This window comes from Ixodes scapularis, unplaced genomic scaffold (genome assembly GCF_016920785.2).
Source record: "Ixodes scapularis isolate PalLabHiFi unplaced genomic scaffold, ASM1692078v2 PGA_scaffold9__187_contigs__length_104089568, whole genome shotgun sequence".
Lineage (NCBI taxonomy): Eukaryota > Metazoa > Arthropoda > Arachnida > Ixodida > Ixodidae > Ixodes > Ixodes scapularis.
The window spans coordinates 59,193,547-59,212,186 of NW_024609884.1; the positions used below are offsets into that span (position 1 = coordinate 59,193,547).

General features: G+C 44.6%; 2 long non-coding RNA genes across 3 annotated transcripts; one reads left to right on the forward strand and one right to left on the reverse strand.

Moving 5' to 3' along the window:
* Positions 1–761: 761 nt before the first annotated feature.
* LOC121833681 lies at positions 762–16,289 on the forward strand. Of its 2 annotated transcripts, none has more exons than XR_006076756.1 (3): positions 762–809; positions 15,083–15,288; positions 15,988–16,289. It is a non-coding gene; the product is annotated as an uncharacterized LOC121833681 (long non-coding RNA). The 2 variants fall into 2 exon arrangements; XR_006076755.1 differs by lacking the exon at positions 762–809 and adding an exon at positions 13,043–13,131.
* Positions 10,640–12,312, reverse strand: LOC120850458. The gene is made up of 2 exons (XR_006076754.1): positions 12,229–12,312; positions 10,640–10,891 (listed from the first exon to the last, which is right to left on the reverse strand). It is a non-coding gene; the product is annotated as an uncharacterized LOC120850458 (long non-coding RNA).
* Positions 16,290–18,640: the final 2,351 nt, after the last annotated feature.

The window sequence follows — 18,640 nt, forward strand, 5'->3', positions numbered from 1 at the left end:
GAAGAAAACTATTTAGAATTTACTAAGCTTGGCGAATTCGCAAAACTGTAATTGCGGATCGAAGCTAGAACGTGCTTTCCAGGCAACGAGGTATTTATGGTTTTAGTGTCTGGAGCATGTAATGTTCAGACACTTAACTAGGGCACGCAATGCAAATGAAGCACCGGCAAATACGAACACAAATAGTTTTTTTTTTTTCTTTTTCTTCGCTAAGCACTTTAGCCGCTTTTTGCTGATAAGGCCTGCAACATTGATTAGTATCAAACTGCAATTCACGGGGGAAACACGTTTTTTTTTCTTTACATGTGAAGTTACATATTTTTTCTGCTTTGATATAGTGAATGTTTGTTCAAGCTCTTTAGTTGTCTTGCGTGAATAAATGAGGTGAAGATGGACAGCATTTGACACCTTTACTTAAGTAGACAGTTCTGATGTTTAGAAAAAGTGTCGCACCAGTAATATTAAATGCGTTTGTGTGGGTCACAATATAAGATTTTAAATGTGCCATTGTGAGTTACAAAGCAAGAAATTCCTTTCATGAAAAATGCATAGAGTTCGACAAGTTTTTCACACAGTGTCTTAGCTTAAAACTCGATGAGAGAATGTCTTGCACTTCTTATCTATGTGACGTCGTGCCCAAACCAACTTTCTTGACAGGTGTGCCATGCATCGAGATGGGAGGTACATGTAATTTCAGGTTGCTACCTTTTGTTTCCAGACCATGGTTTAGACATTCTTGTCGTGCTCACTGGCATGCGTGTTCTCGTGCTCTTCTGCGACACGCCGGTCGTCCCAGCATCTGACACAAGGTGCCGTTTCGGTGCTTGCCTGATGAAAGTCTGCTACTGACATTTAAGGGTACTATTATAGTGAGGGTGTACAACATTGTAAGAGGTCTGTTTGATTTGCCTGAAGTGGCTGAACTAGTTCAGCAGTGCAAGAACTGGCATATTCGATTCACCCTGAAGTTGCACAGCCGCTGCACCTGGCACATTCGATTCATCCCAGTTCTAAACGAGTTCAGACCCAGTTCCTCAAAAGCTTGCATTAGCTCCAGAGTCAGTTTAGCGTCTGTGCAGAAGCAGACAACAAGAGCAGATGACACTCCTCGCCCATCTCTGCTTGTGGTGCCATTTCTCGGAGCTCTTGCTCAAATGTCTGCAATGTTTAACAATAACGCCCAGTGAGAGGTTACATTTCCTTTCACTTATGAAAATAATGCACCCATGGTGGACACAGAATCAAGATCCTAACCTAGGGTAGGAATGTGCTCAATTATGATATTCTGAAAGCGTTTTACGCACCTGCTTGCACAGGTTTGGCTCCCTGTGGTAAGCGTTGAAACATTGACTCGTGTAAATTGTTTCTTTTTGATGCTATGTGGTGCTATGTTCATATTCTTCTTAAAAGACACAGGAAAAGTATCACACTCTTGATAGGCCCCTTCTTGAGTAGCTCGTGGATGCAGACTGACGATCCCGATACATTGCAGAGGTCTGGGATTTAATACAAGTGCACTTGCATGCCCCATAGCTGAGCATAATACTGCTTGCTTTGTCTGCTGGTATTTGTGGACGCCCACTAGTGGGCCTGGGAAAAACGCAGAGAATCGGCATTGGCATGCTAGTTCTACGCCAATCTTTCTTGAGAATCAGAATAAATGCTTCAACTTGACACCAAAGTAGGGTGATTCCACGTCAATTCATGCAATGATGGTCCGGGTCATAATTTAGATATTTTTGTTAAAAATATATGTGAAAGCCATGTTTTTGGGAGGAACATTCAGCTAGATATGAACGCCCTAAAAATTTTTTTCGCTGAGATATAAAATAGAGAAGCTTGAGGTGTGGAAATTGAGAAGATTTCACAATGCTACTTTGCACGGTCGTGATTTCCTTATCGAACCTTTCACGGCACCATAAATTTTTTAATAGGTTTTACAAAGGTTATAAAACACATACATAAAAAATTAAAAATATCAATAAAATATTTCTATGCAAACAAAAATATCAAACATGGCATAAAAACGCGTTTTAGAGACATATTCACAATTTTTTTGCAAATAAACCACCTTTCATAATACTTCACAAAACATATCAAAATGCGCGTATTTAAATATTCTTTACGAATATATAAAGATAATATGCCCACCCTTAAATATATTTTTGTGATCAACGCGGAAATGCGGCTGATTTCTCAAAATGTGGCAAGATTGGGCGTCGATATTTAAAAAACTCCATCTTTTATTTTCTTTAAACTCCCCTTGGCACTTTTCAGTGACTTGAACTAACCTGTGATGGCAAAAGATTGAGTAACATATGACCTCCAAGCGGGAAAAGCTACAACAAACCTTCAATCGGAGCGAGCCGACGTCTTCGTCAAGGCGGCTTTGCCGCACAGCACCAAACGTTTTGAGCGTTAGTTATGGCATGTATTTTATATTATTAAAATTCTTTTTTTCATCAGGGCTGAGTATTAGTGACGCGAAAATGGACTTTGAGCTGGAATACCATTAATTAGCTTACAATTCACAGGAACAAAACGGCCCAACTGTGCGAATTCGCTAACTATGCATAGATAAGCTTAAAACTCTCAGTTATGCGAATGGCCATGTATACATCCGGCCTCTCGGCATATGATGACTTCCACAGATGAGAAGCCTGGATTCCTCTCACAGGTTTTATAGTGGTCCACTCTGCTTGCTTTACCGCACGAAACTCTCGAACCCGTTCCACAGACAGGTGGAACATGCAGACATTAGTTACTTTTTTTACGTAGCACTTCCACAAAGTCTTTATCGGTGGCAATCGTTGAGTTGAGCGAAGATCTCAACTTGGTGAGCGTTGGTTCTTCCACCTACTTCATCACAAGCGCTTTCTCCGTGTCCAGTGGCTGAAAAGATCCATCTTGGGGAAGAGTGCGGCTTCCGAGACAATTCGTGGAATTTGAAGCGATTCTTGAAATGCGCCACCGCTCCGTCTGATACAAAAATTATTTCAAAAAAGACTGTGAAATGAACATTAACATACTCTTTAATGGCCTATGTGACTATACTTCGTTTCAGCTTCGGTCCGAGCGCGGCCGATGTTATGAGCCGAAGGGCCAATCAGACACCGCAAAAAGCGCAGCGTCATGGCGTGCTCTCTGCTCTTGATAGGACTAGCCGGCGGAGGAGCGCGCACAGAGACACGGCGAATACCGGCTGGTCCTATCAACTGCATAGAGTACCTCATGACGATTCGCTTTTTGCGCTGTATGATGGCCCTTCCGCTCATAACATCGGCCGCGCTCGGACCGAAGCTGAAACGAAGTATAGAAGAGCGTGAGCTGTGTCATGTGTCGTGTACCATTGGTGACAACGGCAAAGCTTTGCGTGTCTTGCGTGGACGTAACCACACTTGTGGAGAGAGACACGAGTATTTTTTCTATGAAAACTCTGCACTTCGGTTGGAAAGAGTATACTGTCCATTTTTCCGCAAAATCGAAGTGGAACATCACTGCCTTGGGTGGTAAGGCGGTTCTTGTGTCATGTATCAGGCTTCGTTCAAGGTCAAGGATGTAAGAATGCCTCATATAGTTTTCACTCTCTTATTGCCGCAGGAAGGCAGAAGTGTCCATAACCTTTTTGACGAGTTCGCCAGCGTCCCATAACGCGAAAAAGATCTCTTCGTCTTCGTCGAGATGAAGCGACTGCAGCGAGATGCTCTGCGTTTTTGGGCACTTTTCGCAACGGCGCAGAAAGCAATCGTTCTGTGGAGCGCAGAAGAGGTAGATGCGCTTGAGGTCGTCTTCAGTAAATGTCTTCTTTGGGGCATTTGATACTGCCGTTAAAAGCAACTGAAAATTGACGCAATATATGCATGCGCACACCTCGTGCTCGGGACTTTTTTTTTTACCCATTTTGGTCGTAGGGAATAAAATTTGGAGATGCCCAGTTCGGGATGGGGATGGTCCTTCCTAAACAGCTGGTAAGCTTCCTTAATAGAGCGGGTCATAAACCTTTTTACGACTTTGAACATGTCGTTGATCATGGCTTTGACGACGTCCTTTTTGTTGGGGCTTTGAACAGAGCATGCGAGGTCGTCGCGTGTGTAGTACTCAATTGCAACTCTCACGTCTTCGGCATTCGCCTTTTTCCCCATGTAGGGATCAGGGGTTGCCCAAACACCACCTTTGCGCTTCAGTTTTCATGTTTGATCAATCATGTAGGCAGTCGCTTCCGACACCAGACGCAATATTTTTTTCTTCAGGATGATTGGTGGCAGAAGCACGTACAATCGCTTGCGTTCCTGGTGGGAACTACATGCCTTCAGCACTTCGCAAAACGCGTCAAACCACTCTGCGCAGCGCTCACAACTGTCTTCGAGTTCGAGAGTTTCGTGCGGTGAAGCAAGCAAAGTGGACCACCGTAAAACCTGTCAAAGGAATCCAGGAAACTCATCTGTGAAAGTCATCATATGCCGAAAGGCCAGATGTATACATGGTCATTCGCGCAACTGAGAGTTTTAAGCTTATGTATGAAGCATAGGTAGCGAATTCGCAGAGTGGGGCCGTTTTATTCCTGTGAATTGTAAGCTAATTAATGGCATTCCAGCTCAAAGTTCCTTTTCACGTCACTAATACTCACCGCTTATAAAAAAAGAGTTTTAATAATATAAAATACATGCCATAACTAACGCTCAAAACGTTTGGTGCTGTGCGGCAAAGCCGCTATGACGAAGACGTCGGCTCGCTCCGAGTGAAGGTTTGTCGTAGCTTTTCCCGCTTGGAGGTCATATGTTACTCAATCTTTTGCCATCACAGGTCAGTTCAAGTCACTGCAAAGTGCCAAGGGGAGTTTAAAGAAAATAAAAGATGGAGTTTTTTAAATATCGACGCCCAATCTTGCCACATTTTGAGAAATCAGCCGCATTTCCGCGTTGATAACAAAAATATATTTAAGGGTGGGCATATTATCTTTATATATTCGTAAAGAATATTTAAATACGCGAATTTTGATATGTTTTGTGAAGTATTATGAAAGATGGTTTATTTGCAAAAAAATTGTGAATATGTCTCTAAAACGCGTTTTTGTGCCATGTTTGATATTTTTGTTTGCATTGAAATATTTTATGGATATTTTTAATTGTTTGTGTATGTGTTTTATAACCTTATTAAAACCTATTAAAAAAGTTATGGTGCCGTGAAAGGTTCGATAAGGAAATGACGACTGTGCAAAGTAGCATTGTGAAATCTTCTCAATTTCCACGCCTCAAGCTTCTCTATTTTATATCTCAGCGAAAAAAATTGTTACGGCGTTTATATCTAGCTGAATGTTCCTCCCAAGAACATGGCTTTCATATATATTTTTAACAAAAATATCTAAATTATGACCCGGACCATCATTGCATGAACTGACGTGGAATCACCCAGTAACGGTTGATAACTGTTTTGGCCAAAACGCTCTCGTCAGGCCTTCGTCTTCGAAGTGACTGCTCCTGACCGCGCACGGCCGCCAGTAACTCCAGACGTGAAATCATCCTGATGCTGCGCATCTATCATCTAAATGCAAAATTCTAGAGACTTGGCCTGAATCTACTATTGCTAAATGAATGTGAAGGAATCTGGACAAACGCATTTCATACATAAAACTTTTTAGTAGACTGGAATAAGGAAACATCCACAGAAAAGACTTCGTTTTTATACACTAAAACTAAGGAAATGCGAATGGTCTCATCAAACTGCGAATAATTACATGTAGCATACAACGTGGTGCGGTGAAACAAGAGCTAACAAATGCAGACGACACCCTGTGCTTCCGCTCCGAAAGCCGATCACAGCGCCAGTCCTAACGCGGCGGCTGCACTGGTTCTGCGCCCTCATGGCAAAACAATGTTCATTTTGGGCAGACGCATTTTTTCAGGCATGATACGCAGTCTTTACCGTTCTATAACTAAGTGGTTCAAGGGGGGTGACATGTTTTTCTAGCGGCATAATGATAAATAAAGAGTTTGAGCAAAGGGGTAGTGCTTAAAATGGCACAAAAAGAGGAGCACAAGCATAAATTACCATTCGTATTCACCACGAATTATACCCTCCTCACGTAGCACCATTCGGGAACAAATGTATTTCTATAAGTATCTGCATTCCGGAATACTTTTTTGCCGTTTTGCAGAAGTATCTCAGGGATATCCCGTTACATAAAAGGCAAATTTATCTCAGTACCTGTATTTTGGACCTCAAAACGGAAGTATCACAGTATTTGTATTCCCAAATACTTTTTGTAGTATCTCTGCCCAACCCTGTCACATGCACACCTACATAATAGCTGCAGTTAATTTTTACAATTTTGCTGCAAGGTTTTATTGTCAGATCAACATGTACCATATCCCAGATGTTTAATTTCTTAATACCCTGCTCGTTAGGTAAGTCTTCCCCCAGTACGAAAGTGTGTTGCAGGGAAGCAAACCTGACAAAACTGCTGTTTACAGTACGAGTGTCTTCTCCACAGTGTACCAAAGCCTATCGAGAAGTGCACTCACTAAAGCTAGTGTGGCCACCTCAACAAACTTAAAATAATGAGGACTATTAGGGAACTTAAGTGTACTGTCGCTGTTCGATACAAAGGTAAAATCAAATAGTGTGTTAGTCAATCAAGTCTGTATTTTTGAGAACAGGCACCATCCTACCATAATGATCCAACAAGGTACTAAGCTCCGAGTAATTCTCAAATAGCGAGCAAGAGTCGAGCTTTTCGTGCAGTGTTGGCACAAATTCATCAGAGTATTTTGGTTAATTTTAACGGCATATAGCAGGTTGAGGCCTTTGGTGCAGCAGTCGCATCACTGAGCCTTCCAAGAAGTATGAAGTTTAATATGCTAACTGTTTCAATTGCCAGTCCCTTTGACACATTTGCTTTGCTTCAATGTAACCTGTTCTGCAGCATTATCTTGAACGAATGTTGCCGCCGTTTTTTTTGCAACAAGAATAGCATGAATGAAATGGATGAAAAAAGTTTATTTCAACAAAATAAGACCTACCACAAGCACAAAATAAGAAATGAACTAAATGCAAACTAAAAAGAAAAAGGAACATTAACAAAAAAAAAAAAGAAGCTTGTTGATCCATGGGCATGAGTGCCTATCTTGTAGAAGGAAGTTTTCATAACTTCCGAACAGAAGACATTTCTCTATCCACCACCTGAGAGCATGCGCTCTCTAGCAGTCTGGCTGCTCCAAAAGACCTAAATTAAAGAAAAGAAAGACATTAAAAGCAGCAAACACCAAAGCATAAAAAATTAAAATTACTAAGCTGTTTTTGTCTTGTCCCCCATAGGAATAAGCAGCTGTACATAGTACTTTTCTTATGCTAAATATAAGTGAAAAAAAGAGGGTATTTGAAATGGAAAGGGCACATTGTTGCAGATGAAAAGGTGTGACCTGATAACCAGTTGCACATTATTTCATTAAACTTGTGTCCCAACATTTACTGCGGTGTTGTGAGGAATCAGCCGACGCTGACAAGGTTTGACCAGAGGAAAATTGGTGACTCCCTCGCCGGAGGGAGGAGGCAGTGGATGATGCTTTTAGTTTTTGTTAATGTTTTAGGCTAGGTGGTGGAAGCTGCCACACATTATAAAGGGTACAGCTGTCATTATCCATCTATTAGTCTCGAGAGCAAGTTTTTTTTTCTTACAACAATTGTTATTGAAATTCTTGGCCACGATGAGTGTTTGAACAGAATTGTAATAATTTGCAACTAATTACAGGGTCACATGCTTTTTTAAATATATCAGTCAGTTTTTTTCATATCAAACTCTAATAATGAAAAGTAAGAAATATGCAGGTGGAAACATAACAAAGGTAAAGAATAACAAGATTAAACATAACAAGGGTAAATCATACCTGCCAAGTTACCCGTATTACCCGGGAGACTCCCGAATTTCGACCAATTTGTACGATTGCCAGAAAAATCTCCCAAGAAATTCAAATCCCCCCCCTTCCCTCCTCGCACTTAAATAAGTAGTTTTTGACGTCGTAACAAACGGCTGCCACGATAGCGAGGCGCAGCAGTCCTTCGCTAGCATGAGCAGTGCAATATAAATATAATGAAGTTGTCTTCACTTACATTTGTTATCAATATCTTTTTAAAAAACCTTTACCCCCCCCCCCCCCCCCTCCCCTTAGAAATTCTCCCGGATTTGGTTTTTCCGAACTTGGCGGGTATGGTAAATAAAGTTCAAGGTCTTGAAAGTCGTTTAGGATAACCTCTGCCTATTCTTCTGCATTCCAGTGACAACACACCCTCGACTGCATGCAAACTGTATGCCACAATTAGGTTTTCTGTCTAGACACTCCTCGTGAAAGAGGGATGGACAACCTGCACATTGAATAATGCGAACAGCACCGGCACAAAGCAGAGGCTGCCTGCACAAGCAATGAACAGCATAAGCGAAGTCTTTTGGTCGCACTTGAGAAACAGTACAATTTATTATGGGAAAGTCTTTCGTCATTCCCTTTAGAATGCAGTTTAGTAAATGGGTCCTCATTGACTGTTGTCAGAAGCTTACAGAGGTAAGGTATTTGCCGGATGCTATGTATTGCATGTTAGCTATTGTGAATAAGCCACAATCCAGAGTGCCGCCTTGACTTTGTGAGCCGCCTCGGTGGCTCCGAGGCGAGACCGCTGGCCTACGGATCCCCATGTGGCGGATTCGAATCCCGGCCGAGGTGCCCGCAATCTGACGGAGGCTTATTGCGGAGGAGGCGCCGTGTAACCGAGCTTTCGGTTGCACGTCAAAAGATCCCCAGGTGGTCCAAATTAATCACCAGTCCTCCGCTGCGGCGTGCCAGATTCCCATCGTTGGTTTGGCACGTAAAACACCAAAATTTAACTTTGACTTGGCCTCGACTTTGTGCAGGCTTTATAAAAAACATTTATAGTGGCCAATTGTAACTTCAGAATGCTGCACAGTTGCTTGACAAAATCAGGAGGAACATCGTCAATATAACTATACGCAAAGACAGAGTTTGGAGGTGACCCAATGTTTGATACTGAGAGCCAATGCAGTGACGTGATCGCTCAGTCGTTTTGGAGCAGCTCTTGGAGCAGCCAAAAGAACTTTTGGAGCACAAGCGCACATTCCCATTTTCATTCATAGCATTGCAAATATTATATTAAGATTCATGCGTTGACCTGTCCAACTAGGCAGAGTCTACTTTGCCTTCTCACTTATGTGCAACCTTTTGTTATCATTGATTGCACAGCAGGATTGATTTCCTCAAGCACAAAACTAGCAGTTTACTTGCATGCAGACGCACCAGACACGGTAACAAGAAGATGACAGATGAAGGACAGCATGAATTGTGGTGAATTGTAAATTTAGGTATGGAATCCCAGTGAAGCAATGCTAAAATACAATAATTTTGAGTGCCTAAATTTGTTTCCTTCAAGTTCTAGAGGTTGTAATAAAACTGCAGTTCTTAACATAGAAAAAAAAAGCACTTGTCATTTGATTATGAAACATCAATTATATTTTATACCTAGAACTTCATAACAAAAAAAAAATGACCGCATCTCCACGTGGTGAATGATGTTGATTGGGGCGAAGCTCTCGGTGGTGCTGATGATACTGATTTTGTTCATATGTAGTGCTGATTTTTTTTTTTGCTCATAGGTAGTGCTGGGCTCCGGGTTGCGTTGGTATGGAATGTGTGGTATGGAACGTGGTTATATACGCATTTGACAGCAGCGCCCTCTCGTCTATGAACGTTGAGCCAATGCATGCAAAGTTTAACGCGATTATATACGCATTTGACCGCAGCGCCCTCTCCTGTATAGACGTTGAGCAGCTACATGCAACGTTTCATCCATGACATCCCCAGCTCTTGAGTTACTACCACATCTCAGAGCTCCGTGCTCATCCCGCAGTCGTGGCCGGGTGGTTAAGGTGATGGACTAGAAATCCATTGGGGTCTCCCCGCACAGGTTTGAATCCTGTTGACTGCACAAACATTTTTTATTTTTTTTAAGAAGACATGGGATGGCAATCGATGTGAGCACGGACGCCGGACAAGGCTAGACCCTAAGGTCTAGCTTTGCCCCTAAAATTGGCCTGTAAATGATAAATATGCCTTCTTATAAACAACTCCGCCGAACTCGTTAAGGTTCTTCTCAGGCTTGCATTCTCTACTTCTGGTAATTTAGCTGCTAATTCACTCACACCTAGATAAGAGTGACAACTAAACAAAAAAGTTGGCATAAAACATTAACTTAAAGAAGTGTCCACATAAATATATTTGCAATACTCAAGTATCCTTGCTAAATCTAGAATTGGAAAAAGATACCTCCACGATACTGCAGTCAGTTTATCATACATACAAGCCAAATTCTATTCAAAAATCGTCCAGTCTCGCTCTGGAGGTATGCTTTCCCCTTAGCACAAAGGTGCGCTGCAGCGAAGCAAGACACAAAAGTGCGATGCCTACTCCGCGGTTGTCACTTCACTGCAGTACACCAGTGAGCGGTGAGAAGCGCACTCAACGAAACTAACCCGCCAGAACAGAACGCGAAAATTATTGTGGAACTTCCGAGTGTTAGAAATAGTCTCAAATAAAATATATTCTAGAAAATAAATGAGGTCTCGACAACTAAGCTTATAGCAATTAAAAAAACGCTGGGTTTAATATAGTCGAGAGTACAAATTTAGGCCATAGTTCCCAAATTTACAAATTTGGGAACTATGGTGGTTGCATACCACCATCGCACAATGCTCTTGCTCAGAGTCTTGCAGGTAGACTGCTGTATAGTTCTGCTCTCGCGGTGCTTGGTCTCGCCTGGCTGGCAGATGCCGCATCCGGTCCGACGCCAGCCAGTTGCATCTTCATGGCGCTGGAATCCACGTTTGAGACCCCTGATGCCGAGGAGTCGGTGTTAACACATGCCTTTAAGAACACAACATTCGTGCCCTCTGAGCTTCGTAGGCGACTTCAGGGATGCGCCCGGCGAAATAGAAGAAAAAGGGCAAAACACAATGGCACTCCCTTACGAGTAATGTCTGTGTTTGATGCGAAATCAGACCGAGTTAGTATGTTATATGACGTAATATTCTAAAGATCTGCAAACTCGCCCAATCCTATCGTTCCGGCCAAATTACGAGTTGTTAAAATTAAGTTTTGGCGCAATGTTGGCCAGAGTTCCTCAGATTTTGGTCAAATGTAGCAAGATGTAGCACTTTGGCACAAGTATCACATCACTGCCAATGGTCTGGAACTTTTGTACGCAATAGCTGAATGAAAGCATCTCTCACCTGTTTGAATTTTAATCCCTCAGCTAACACAACAGCTTGAAAACCACCCCAATGTGGAAATGTTTTACGTGTTAAGTACCGCACAATATTCATAACACTATCAGACAGAGAACTGTTGGATCTCACACATGCCAGTTCTTTTTCAGTAAGTGAACAACTTTTGTAGAGAGGAATTAACTCTGCCCCTATCATACTAAGGTGAAGTGCCTTGTTGTGGAACATCCCAGAAAGTGCATGCTTTCTTATAACTGTCACATTTCGTGGTCTGCCTCCTGCGTTTGATCAAACTAATGCACAGTTTTTCGGAAAAAGTTGCCCCACCGATTGTTGTCTATTAGCTGCTGCTGAGATACATCCTCTCGAGCTGCACAGGGTGCAACAGACTCTGGCGAGAGCTGCACCTGGTTGCTAGGGAAGGTTGTAAGACTGCCAAGGAATGCCTGAATATCGATCAATTTTTCATTTAGCTCTCGTTCACCGCATTGGGCCAAGGAGTTAGCTGTTGGTTTGACTTTGATCTTTTTTTTTTTTTTCTGAAAATACATGCAACCCTTTTTTGGTCCAGTCTTCAAATGCTGCTAGATAGGTTGGATAGTTGCTAAACTTGGCCTGCAGGAAAATGGTTCTGCAGCAGGGCTGTGGCGGGATGCTTGCCTCCAGTGGCCCTGCTCTTTGTCGCACATGCTGGGCTGTCCTCCCCCAAGCCAGAAGATGTATTATCAGACACATAAAAAGAACAGAGGCACCCTATGCAAGGTCTCCTCCATCCCACGCAATGGTGGAGGATGCAATAGTGGCAGTATGGTTTAGTGCCTTACACAGCCTGCGAGACCCTCGCTTCGTGCTCAATGTACTTCACCCACGCTGCTTCCCTCCTCCCACCGTGCTTTGGAAAGGGCACACTACCTCGGTTTCAGTCACTTCAAAGGCCATCCACTTACCAGCCTCTACAGAAGCTGTGCTCCCCGAGGAAGTGACTTTTAGGCACTTCTCTGCACTAGCTTTCCCACCCGAAGCATTGCCAGAGGCACGGGCTGCTTGCTCCCATGCCTTTACAGGAGCTGTGCTCCCCGAGGAAGAGGCTTTTGGGCACTCCTCTACACTAGCTTCATGCTCACCGTTCTCTGCAAAAGCTGAGACTTCCAAGAAAGTGGTTTTTGGGCATTCTGCACTAGCTTTTCTACCCAAAGCATCGGCAGTGACAAGGGCTGCTTGCTTGCAGGCCTTTACAGAAGCTGTGCTTCCCAAGGAAGTGGCTTTTAGGCACTCCTCTGCACTATACTCCGTTTCACCTTCAGTCCGAGCGCAGTGGACGCTATAGGAACCATCCCAGCCAATCCAGCGTTGAGAGGGTGGCATGTGACCTTGAGCTCCAGGTATCGCTCTGCCCAACAGGCAGGTCACGCGATTTTGTCCTGGCGCTGGATCGGCTGGAATGGCTTGTGGCATCCACTGCGCTCGGACCGAAGGTGGAACCGAGTATAGCTTTTCCACTCAAAGAAGCTGTGCTCTTTGAAGATGTGGCTTTCAGGCACTCCTCTGCACTAGCAAGAGGCATGCTCTCCCAGGTTTGCCCTACCTGACTATCCTTGCTGTGGACTCAAACACCACCAACCAGCCTGAACCCAGCACCTACTTCACTCTACTTCACTGGCACATCAGAAGGCTTGCCTCGTCTGTGCCTCCGCTCAGCCTTTCCATATGTGACAACTGGTTGGCTTCTGTCCAAAACGAGCTCAGAGGCCATGCAGGCACCTGGTACAGGAGAGCCTGCAGATTTTGACATCTCTGCCCTGCTCTGACATCTCTGCACCTGATCAGCAGCTGCTTCACAAGGTGCACAGGTACTCTCAGGGGAGGAAGCAGCAGAAGCAAGTGGCAGAGGTGGTGCGGAAGCAGCAGGAGAGCAAAGTGGAGGAAACTCAACCTCACAGAGCATGGCTGGTGGAACACTTTTGATGGTCCAGCCAGCACTTGAAGAAGCCTTCATTGTTGTCCCCTAGTACTCCTGCTGAATCCTGCCCTCCTGCTGAATCCTGGCCCTGGCCATCTTCTGCACGATGTTCTGCACCTGCTGGTCCATGAACTTGGCAAGAACCTGCCCATATAGTTGAGAGTGCCCAACTATTATCCTCTACACTAGAGCACCAAACCTGACTGTCAGCCTAACTTAATTGTCTGAGTTAGTGTCCATTTAAAATTATAAGCAGTGTTTCATAAAGTAAAGCATATCTAAAAACTACTTGAAGTAAAGTTAGAGTAATTATGTACATCAAGTTGAGTAGTAAGTATACAGGGCATGATGCAGTTCGAAGTAAAGTACAATAAATGTAGTCTTTTTATTTAAATAAAGTAAACTGATGGTCTTCTTCATTCCCACTCTGAGTGTCTTCCAAATCATGGTATGCATAGGTACTCAAGTGTGTAATATGGGAATTATTTGCGGTACTAGCGGCAAATATCAGACATAGCCAAGAGGCCACCCAGTACTTTTTTTCTCTCCCCGATGAGCTATACATGGCTTGCATTTTCGTTACATCAGCAGTCATTACTCCGTACCATGCTCCTGTGCTCGTACCTTCTGCAGCATAAATTTCACACCTTCAAACTTGTACTTCTTGGCCAGAACAAGTAGGAATGACATTGCGTGCACTTATAACTGCCAGTCCTCTGAGAGGAATGGCCAGAAGAGGTTTCGAAAGAAATCAACACTTTTGTATGATAACAGCCTACCACTTTGTTGTTAGGTTGGTGCAAAATTGTACCCTACCTCAGAAGTTGTAGGTACTACTTGGAAAGCCAAGGACATTGGCACATGGGTTTTGAAAGAGCCTAGATTTTCCTGAGCCCTCACGAAACAAACCAGTGCTCAGATCAATGCATTTGTCCCTGTGCGTTTCCCAGAGCTGTACGAAACATCTGAGACAAAGTATGGTTAAGAGAGTTCAAAGGAACCATTTTCCAGCTCCAGTAACAATATGACATGCAGATGCACACATTCCATGCGCAGTTAATACCAGCGGAACCAATGATATCGAAATCAGAGTTGAAAAATGGTTCTCTAAAACTCTGTTGTCTTCTAAGAACGATGAAAAAGACATTGTTCTCGAAGACAATATGAAGCAATGCATTGTCTGCTTATGCACCTCGCTAGGTAAGAAAATACCTCGCAGTATTTCTCCCAAGTTAACCTAGCACCGTTTAGTGATGCAAATTTAGTAAGACCAGGTTTGGAGAATGTACTTGAGGTAGGGAGTTGTAGTTTCCTTGCAAAGTACTAAAACAAATACTTCAAGTTCTTGTGAACACTGAGTTTAAGGGTGATTGTAATTTTCATACACCCTCAAAAGTAAAATTTTTGAAGCAAAATTTTTTTAGGTTTACGTGCTAAACGCAACGGAGGGCACAAGAATATTTAGGCCACCGGGGGGATTTTTTGTTGTGCAACCGAAAGCTCACATTACACGGTGCCTTTTCTGCAATAAGCCTCCTTCACATTGTAAACACCTCAGTCAACATTTTTTCTTAAGTACATTGCAAGTGAGTATGCACAGACGCCTACTTGTACGGCTACTACTGTAGCCATCCTTGCGATCGATGTCTATATATTTGTGCTCGTCGGCACAGACGCCATACCTTGTTGCCCATCTGGCTTGGGTGGATGCCGTCGCAATAGTGGGCGCTACTAGGGTGATGCTGTTTTTCTTGTTGCTCGCCAGAGAACACCATCATTTATAAAGTGCTTATTTAAGAACCGGTGCGGCGCATCGAAATAAAAGGGCTTCTTCTTTTTAGGTGTGGTCACGAGCTGGGCTGCTGTTACTTAGCCGTCGTCCGTTCCGAACATGGTGTCAGAAGCTGGCTAACACCGTCACTATGGCGGAAGGTGACCTCTGTATCCAAGTGGTTTGCGTCGGAGTGTCGGGACTTCATCCTTTAGCACTATTCACTTTCACCAGCCCGGCGGAATGGCCGACTTGGATTGCAACGAGGACAGTCAGGTATGGATCAGAGTTCTTTGCAAACAAGTCTTTCACGGTATGCACCATGCGCTCTACTTCGCCGTTACTCTGGGGGTATCACGAGCTGCTGTCTCTTCGTCATCGTCCATTCCGAATGTTCCAGCTAAAAGGATGTGACTGTGTTCTGATTGTAGACTACTATACTCTGTTTCACCTTGTGTTGTACCGTAGGAAAGGCTACAAGCGTGAGCTCCTTGCTCTAGGGCGCATCTCGGCGGCACAAGCTCTCGTGCATCAAGGGCAGCTGCCAACGCTAATAGCTCGCGCTTCTAGCCTTCGCTGCGGTACAGCATAAGGTGAAACAGAGTATACTCAAGGTTTCCTGAGGTCATCTCTCTCGGATCTACATCTGCGCAAGCAGCCATCTCGGCTGTCAAGAGTTGCATGGCTTGCTATGGAATCCCGAACGTCGTGCGGACAGATATTGAACCGCAGTTTGCATCTCACGAGTTTGCAGACTTTGCTCAGGCGCAGATTTCGCCACGAGACTAGGAGCCAGCGGTACCCCTAGAATAACGGCGAAGTAGAATGCATGGTGCGTATCGTTAAGAACTTGTTTGCAAAGAGCACCGATCAACACCTGGCTCTCCTATCGTACCGAGACAGACCCGGTGTCAATGGTTTCTCCTGCCCAGTTGTTAATGGGAAGAAAACTAACTTGACTTCCTGGTCTACCAGAACGACTTCAGCCATCACTGCCAAGCCATCAGAACTTCAAGGCAAGAGATGCCGCAAACACGTCGCAACAGGCAAACAACCACAATCGCCGGCATACTTCAAGTCCTCCGACCCCCTTGAAGTTGGGGGAGGACATGTGGGTTAAGGACGTCAATTGCCGAGGCAGTATCCTCAGCCCCGCTCAGTGACCACAGTCATATGTGGTGGAAACGCCCAGAGGAACTCTGCAGTGAAACTGTCGGCATCTAATCCCCTTCTCAAAAGGCCAGTCAACAGAGGAACTGCCAGCCAGTGAACAAAATCAAGGACAGGGGCTCCGGAACCGGGGGGGCAGGGGGGGCGTCCGCCCCCCTCATGTTTTTTTCGTAGGGGTCATGCCCCCCCGACGCTGAAGCCTGACCTACAACTCTCCCTTAATGTAGTCAGAGCATCATGCTACCGCGCCTTCCAAGCTTGAAGCGGAATGAGAAAGGACAGCGACGTTTTGTCGGGACGAGAATTGGTAGTAAAGCTGATACCCTGTTAAGTGCTGGAGTAAACGTTTCTTCTGAGCCAGCCTTGAGGCGCGCGTATTGGTCACATCTTAATCACTGGCAGCGGGACGTGTACAGCTTAGGAAAGGCACCTTTCTACCATTCCTTGTCATCAGAGGCCGCGGAAACGCTCTTGCGTGCTAGAGATTTTGAAGATCTCTTTTTGTTACTCAAAAAAGATTTCGGCTACACAAAGGTCGCTTCCTCCATTTCGGTTTTTCCGCGCGTACGATCTTCAAAGTTAGGGGGGGGGGGGGGGGGGGGGGAATCTGCACTGCAAGGATGTGAGCCTTGACCCCCGCCCCCCCGATCAGAATTGACTTCCGGAGCACCTGATCAAGGACCAAGTTTACAGCAGTCTACGCCTGGTGAGGGTCAACCAGCATCATCGCCAGAGCCTCGGCAAGAAGGGCTTCGGCTGAGACGCACACGTTGCGGTCGTGTGATTGGACCGCAAAGGCGACTGACTTACAGATCTTAAGGGGAGATGTAGTGGGCACTACTAAGGTGATGGTGTTTATCTTATTGCTCGCCAGAGGACACCATCAATTATAGAGCGCTTATATAAGGAGTGGCGCATGGAAATAAAAAGGGCTTTCCTTTTTTGGTTGTGGTCACGAGCTGGGCTGCTGTCACTTGGCTGTCGTCCGTTCCAAGCAGTCGCGACCGATCCACTGCTGCTACTCGTTGGCCAAGCCGCCGCGGAACTCGAACCCCTCTTTGCGACAAAACTCGCGCTGCAGGGAGCTTACCTCCCGGTAGTAGTCATTCATAACCTGCATCTCGGCAGCGTGACTACGCTGTCATGCCAATGACCAGATTTGTTGTTGCACAGCTAGCACTAACGCTGGTGTTGTTAGTGCCGACGTGCACGATGGCGACGTCAAAATCGGCAAGCCTGTCAGACCGTGAAAACAATTTCTCAATCCTAAGCCCACCAGATGCGGCGACCTCAATAGCCCTCCGGTCAATCGTCGAGAAGTACTGGTTCGAGTAAGGATCACCGGCTACCAAAACACGAGGCACGTTGGGAGTGCGACCACGCTTGTTTACCAACCCGATACAACATCCAAATTAATGCGTTCAAAGCGCAAAATACAAACAATGGCAGTAGATACTAATGAATATGGTCAAACAAATAAGTAATCAGGCGAATGACAAATGGAACGCTTCAAATGAGTGCAAAAAGCTTGCGTGAAACCAACCCAGAACTTGACCAGTCGCAGACCCGGGAAGGGCAGTGACAGCGCTGAAAAAAATTCAGGAACGGGAAGGTAAATCGACTCTAAACGAAGATCAGTTACAAGAAGTATCCAAAAATATTGAGAGCATAGTATCCAACCAACCGGAAAGAGAGTGGTCATATAAGGATTTAGTGGGCATTTTTAACACTGAGTTGGAAAAGTACCGAGGTAAGCGAGGAGGAAAGAGAGAGAAAAAGCACAAACCTAAAATCTGGTGGGATAAAGAGGTTAAGGCAGCCATATCACGACGTCAAGAGGCATCTCGAGAACATAGGTGGGCAAAGAAAAGGGGAGCAACCCCGGACGAAGTAGCAGCAAAATGGGAAAATTTTCTGAATAGAAAAAGGGAGGCATCAGCTCTCATACAGACCAAAATTGGCAGCGCAGGGGTTCAGTGGATGATGGAGATAAATCAGAACGACAGAAATGCAGCAGAAAGATTTTGGGAGCACATTAAGGCGCAGGGAAAAAAGACTGAGTCGTGCCAGCACTCACTCACCACGCAGGAGGGGATAAAGGTTGAAGGGAAAGAGGCTCGAGAATACATCAGGAGGACAATTGAAGAAGCTTTTTCGGAGTTGGAACCAAATGAAAAACTGGAGAACACCAATCACAGTAACGTGCAGGAGGAAGAGGGAGCCGAAACAATGGGAACTACTATAGGAGAATGGGACAGAGCGGAAAGTAAGATTCCAGCAGGAACAGCAACAGGTTCAGATGACATTCCAATCAGACTAATAAAGGCCCTAGGTAAAGCAAGCAAATTAAAGCTAAAACAGGTGATAGACCAAATAATTAAAGGGGGGGGACGTACCCAATGATTGGAAACTAAGCAAGATGAAACTAATATATAAAGGCCAAAATAATAAAGATAGC